This window comes from Pinus tabuliformis, chromosome 1_1, assembly GCF_031772625.1.
Source record: "Pinus tabuliformis cultivar Carrire ecotype Pingquan chromosome 1_1, CPIR1, whole genome shotgun sequence".
NCBI lineage: Eukaryota > Viridiplantae > Streptophyta > Pinopsida > Pinales > Pinaceae > Pinus > Pinus tabuliformis.
In genome coordinates, this window is record NC_142297.1 from 537,111,465 (window position 1) to 537,118,398 (window position 6,934).

General features: G+C 30.1%; 1 pseudogene; it reads right to left on the reverse strand.

Moving 5' to 3' along the window:
* Window positions 1-4,103: 4,103 nt before the first annotated feature.
* Window positions 4,104-5,390, reverse strand: LOC149214170 (phospholipase A1-Igamma2, chloroplastic pseudogene; annotated as a pseudogene).
* Between the last annotated feature and the right edge of the window lie 1,544 nt (window positions 5,391-6,934).

Below are 6,934 nucleotides of genomic sequence, written 5' to 3' on the forward strand. Positions count from 1 at the left end.
TACATTTAATATTTTTTTAATATTAAATTTAATAATATTGATTTGAAGCTTATATTCAATAGTATAATGTTTTGGTTTAATTTTAATATTAAAATTAAAGTTAATATTAATAAATTTAAACTTAAAATTAATACGTATAATTTTAATATTAATATTGAAATTTAATATTTTTATTAATAATCTTAAAAATATTATTTAAATAATTTATTAAATAAAATAAAAATATGATTTTAATTTTAATTGAAATTTATTCATTTTTTAATTTATTATTTATGCTTATCTATTATGAAACTTTAATATTAAAACCCAATACTAAAACCCTAATATTAATATTCAATATTAAAATCTTATATTTTAAACTTTATATTATAAAATATAATTATTACTTTTATAATTGTTATAATTATATAATAATTAATATTAAATTTCTCTTAGACGTCTAATAACTCTTAGACATCTAATAATAATTAGTGTGTTTGTTACTAATAGTTTTAGTGGTTTGGTGAATAAATTTTTTTCGTAATTGTGTGGGTTCAAGTATCTTAAAGCATGTTCTATTTGTCCAACTAGTGGTCTCTATGAAATGTTGTATCTTGTGTAGTAATGGAGACAAGAAAAGTTAAAACACTTGCAAATAAATTAACCCACTAATCATCTTTTCATATAATGTAAACTAAATCAACCATATAAATAAATAATTGTGTCTATATACATTAAACACTTATCTCACATTTTTGAGGTTAAAAAATTCATAAAAAATAATTAAATTATATATATCTATATATATATATATATATATATATATATATATATATATATATATAACCATTCTTTTATGATGGAAATTGACCACTATATCACTATGGAAATTTTTAATTTGTGAATAGAGTTTGTTACAATATTATAGTTTATTATTACATTTTTTTAATTAATCAATTTAATTAAAAAAACAATAATATCATAATTATAACGCTTTACAACTACTAAAAATATTTAAGAATATGACATAGAGATTAAATCCTACCATTTATTTAACAATTATTGATAATTACATTAAAAATCTAAAAACTTTACTTCAAAATAGACATATAAATATATATAATAAATAATAACACAATCAAATTTTCTAATTATAATATTAATAAAAATTAATAAATAAAATATTAAAAAAATAATAAATAATGTATATACATATAAATATATATAATAAATATTAACAAAATAAAATTTCCTATTATAATATTAATAAAAAATAATAAAAAAAATATTAAAAAAAATAATAATTTATATCCAACTAATCAAGAACCATGATTTCAAGCCGTATTAAAAAACAATAAAAGCAACAAGGGGATCGCTTTTTTTAAAAGCTATGAGGAGGAACTTTGCCACATTATCTGGGGCAACTTAAACTTTGGCTGTTATCTTGGAGGTGCTATTACTATCGCACTTGCTTGCTCAATTCACTTAATGGTTTAGATAGAAGATCTAGGTTGTGTGAGCTTCACGTTGAAATCTCATTTGGTATTTCAACAAGTATAGGATAGCGGGTTTCCCACATCCCACAAATTTTAGTGAATTCAGGAAAGAACAGAGATCACTGAGAACCCAGAACAGGGATTCTATGCTCTGCACAACTTCTACCTGCTTTCATCTAAGTCGTGGAATTGTTGGCACGTGGAGAGAACACACCATTTTTTTTTATCTATTAAGGAATTTTGTCACAATGAACTAGATCGACAAGTATGAAGGGAGATGCTCATGATGCAGTACTAGAAATAAAAAGGAATAGGAGGGCTTCGTAGATTTTGACTTCGGAAAATAAGTTAGTCATTTCCAGCACAACAACAAAAATACAAACATAGGATGATGACTAAACCACTTTGATTATAAATGCTAGGGTTGAGGAAGAAATGCATACAGCGAAAGCATATGGTTAGTGAGCCTTTTATGTATTTGAATATGGTTTAAGAAGTGGTACTATCGGCTGGTTTAACAATTGATAAGCATGGAGAAATTGAGTAACAACATTTCCTTGTTATAGATTTATACCATGTTAGTGAAAATTTAAGGAATCGTGATTTTTCATTTTTCTAATTTATTTACTTTTAGAATATTGTATATACTTTAAAGTCTAGTTATTAATAGGTATTTATGTTAGGATTTATCTTTAACATAATTCTAATTATTATTGGATCATGAGCCATTATTATTATAATATAATAATTTAAGATAATTGTGATTATTATTATTATTTTATATTATTTTTATAATAATATGATAATAATCATAATATAATATTATAATAGAGATTATATTATTATTATTATAATAATGTTAATTATAGTATTATTTTATTAATAATTATATTATTAATAATTATATTTGTATATTATTATAATAATATAATAATAATATAATAATATTATTATATTATTATTTACTTTCGTAAATATGGTTGTGTTAGTTATAGATTTATACAATCTTAGTGAAAATTTAAGGAATCGTGATTTTTCATTTTTCTAGCTTATTTACTTTTAAAATATTGTATATATTTCAAAGTCCAGTTATTAATAGGTACTTATGTTAGGATTTATCTCTATGAAAGGTATATCTTAAAAATATATATGTTTAGTAGGAAGAATAAAAAGGAGATTATATTTTGAATATGTTGGAATTTTTATTAAAAAAAAATCTAAAACTAATGAATAAGTTAGTTAATTAGTATGGTGGTTCTTTTTTAAAGTACAATCGTTGATTATGGAAAGTCCATGGGGTTTTGGATCGAGGGTGATTGTGTGCTCACCAATTCAATTCCCTCATTGATGTGAAGTCACCAACTCAATTCCCTCAAGATCGCGGTGACATAGAATATATTCCTACCAAACTTATAAAAAACGTATAATTGTTGATGGTAATGATAATAATGATGAAGGAGATGTTCTAGGATCATCATAGTTTTAATGGATTAGAAGGTTATGAAGGTTGATATTATCACAAATATTTTAAATTGAGGTCTAATAATATGAGCATTTGGAAGACAATTAAAGAGAAATTTAGTTTTCATCTTCATCTTTCTTAGTGCTCTAAAGATATGGGTTTTTCCAATCCATGGTACTTTGGAAATTGTATAATGACTACTTTGATTATGAAGGTTTTGAGAATTAATTTTTATTTTAATAATGTCAAAATAAATAGATACTTTTAGTTTTATAAGTCAAGGTTAATCACTTTTTGATGGTATTTTAATTGTCTTTTATCCTTTAATTTTTTTTTTTATAGCATTTCAATTTTTTCTTAAATTTTGATGTTATAATATTTCTAATATTTTCATCAATTTGTAGATTTTACTTTATTCTTAATTAGTTAATCCAAATTTAATAATGAGATATCATCCCTTTAATTGTAATAGAATTTTTCCCTTTGATGCAAAATGATTTTGGTTAAAATTTAGATGGTTTTTTATTAAATTAAATTAACGTCCTTTACTTATTAATACATATTTTTTCCACTTTAATGGAATATGAATTTGGGTAAAATTTAGATAATTATTTATTAAATTAACTTAACATCCTTTATTTATTAATAAATGTTTAAATACCGAACTCCCAATATTCATATTTTTAAATTATAATTGTCGCTACATAATGTAAAACCTAACAATCAATCAATATAATTACATGTAAGTCTAAATACTTCCGAGAGTATATCCCAAACTTATATCACATGTATTACGCTACGTTAAAATACATATTGTTTACGGTGCAGCCTTACGTTTCTCATATAACAAGCATTGATTACTCTGTTCGTGAGTGCATATTGTTTGCCCCACAGCCTTAGCATCCACAAAGCCGTTTCAATTGATGATGATAAAATACTAGATACTATTATGGTCATCCAACATATTCCTGTGCCCTAATAACAATGGAATGCTTTTGATTTGCATTATCTATTTTATGATCACATATGATTGGAATGCATTGGATTGCATGATCAACTAACCACTTTTTCGCCAACAGATCACTGATTGGCTGACAACCTCATTCTATGACAAATACAGCTAACAAAGGCCATATATATCTTGCAAACAGCCCGATACAATTTCTTCATGGGGTTTCGGGAATACTAGAGTAGCCATATTCAGCCTTGCAAATTCCATCTTCCTGTTGCTGCTGGAACCAATGAGGACGAATGCCAAGGTTTTCGATCAGTAAGTCGCAGCTCTTATTGACAAGAGCAGGATCTCTTCCAGAAGATATGAAAGGTTTACCCTCTCCTACATAACCGTCGATCAGGTGAAGATACACCTCTAAATTGTGCGCGTTAACAAGATTGCAGGTATGTTTCAGAAAGGGGGAGTTATTGTTGTCCAAAATAACTTCGACCCCCACATGAAAATATGTCCAGGGAAGCCAATTCAACAATTTTCTGAACCATCCCCATGAACTCTCATTCACAACAAATCCAGGAAATTTGGGAACAATATCGTTCTTGTTCACCAAACGAAGCACCTTAACGCCAAGTTCTTCCATTCTTTGGGCGAAGGCTGTATTTCCTACGCGTGGAGAGGCGAATGCAAACACAGTAACAGGTATAGGGCGTGCTGATGAATGCAAGTTCAGAATTTGTTTAACATCATATGAGCATAAGGTTGCGAGAGCAGCTCCTAAACTGTGCCCAGATAAAGTAACACTCAAGGCCTCGTCCTTGTATTTATCTAAGAGTCTTATAACTTCTGAACGAGCAGTTTCTCCTGTAGACTTATAACAATTTAGAAATCCCTTCTCTACTCGGACGCCCTTCTCGTTGAGACCATTAGTAGTTGATAATCGAGCAGGAACTAAAAAATCTGTGAGATCTTGTATCCATTCTTCAGATGTTTGGGTTCCTCTCCACGCTATTATAATATCTCTCCGGCCCGCTCTTCGTATTTGTTGAACATCTGTGCAGACCGCAATAAAGCCAATCCAAATAGATTGCTCTGTCTGCCTCCCCAATATAATATCAGTCTCAGTATACAAATACTTGGTGACTCGATACCCGTAGTAAGCTTGCCAATTACCGGTCACGTTATAATTACTATAAAATATTTCATCAGGGCTGTATTTACACCCACCGTAAGAACTCATGCAAACTTTACTATCGAATGAATCATAGCATAACTGTGCGAAATCGCCATATCTAAGTATCTCCGCTTTCAAAAGTGGATTGATTGGATTTAATAACCCATTCCACAAGTTTGCTCCTTGGATATCTTGCCACATATCGGCAAGTAGTCCGGTTTGATTAATCCCACTCGAATTGATTTTGATTGGTTTTGGTGCCCGGAATTCTTGATGCAGAAGAGTACCATCGAAGCTTGAAGTTGTCAAACATGAAGGAATTACCCTCATCCTATACGGGTGCATCATCTGATATAGCATTCTAACAATTTCTGAATCACAACCGCAGTTCTAGGATTTCTGAATTGCAATGTCGTGATCAAGTGAAGACCAGGGGGGCTAGCCAGGGCTTAGCTTCAGCAGTTTTACGTACTAGAGAATTTGCAATTTTATGTGCAAGTAGGTATGTATACACAGATCATGTGGGTATATATAACATAGATTAGAAAGTGGTGTTGTGTGGATATGATAATTTGCAGAAACACGCACGTTTGATTTTGAATTTGGAAGATTTGACATGGTCGCATAAGCATAAGAATTCTCTGTGATTTTCCGATCCTAAATTGGCTGCAAATTCCTGGCTTCAACGAAATATTAGGAATTGTTCAAACCTACGGACGTACGATTACATATTTCTTATCTTCGTAAGGTTGCCAGAAAATTTGGAGTGCCATCTCTCTCATGTGATTGGACAAATAATTTCAGATAGCGGCAGGTTTGACTCTGTCAATCGCATCAATCTAATCGTTGTCAGTTCATCTTATCCACAATAACACATGCCAATCTTTATCTCAAGCTGTAATTATGTTATTTTCTCAAAGCAGCGAATCTCCTCAAGTTTAACTAGTAGGCGCAATGCCTTTTTATGGTTGTTTTTTCTGCTTTATTTTGCTAAAAATTTAGTACAGATTTTTTTAATTATAAATTTGAGCCATAAATATAATTTTGTAAAAATATGGTAGAATTATTTGAAATTCAGCATTTATAACTATCAAGTTTCTAGTTTTAAGATTTCTATTTTTTATTTTTATTTTTATAAGGGATTTTTGATTGAACTCAATTTATTTTTGCAATCAATTCTCAGCCATTAAGTTCACTATGGGGCAGGACGTTGATGGTTGCTTTCCGTTCCTGGATATTCTTATTTCTAAGAATAGTGATGGTCCCCTCGCTCACCAAGTTTTTCGGAAGAAAACTCATAATGGGCAGTATCTTCATGCCAGTTCCCACCATTTCCTAGCTCAAAAGATGAGTGTTCTCAATACCCTTGCTACTCGGGCCCTAAGGATCTCGGATAAGAAGAGTTTTGAGAAAGAAAAATCCCATCTCCTTGATGTCTTTGTTGAGAATGGTTTTAGTAGATACATGGGTTAGAAGGCTTTCCTTAAAGCTTCCATGAATTCTCTGTCTCAAAGGGAACCGAATTCTCTGTCTCAAAGGGAACCGAAGGAACGAGTTCCAGGTGTCCATCTTCCGTATGTTCAGGGGACTACTGATAAGATTGGAAGGATTTTCAGGATGCATAGTGTCCCTGTGACTTTTAGGCCCCTGAACACCATTCGCATGTCCCTCAGATCACTCAAGGATCCTATCCACCCTAAAGATATGAAAGGTGTGTACATGATCCCCTGTTCCTGTGGGACCCCCTATATTGGGGAGACTAGTCGCTCCAGTAATCAAAGGATTAGTGAGCATGCAGCAGACCTTAACCATAGGCGAACTAACCAATCATCATGTTTGTATTGAGGAGGCTAGTGTTATTGCTAAGGTTTCGC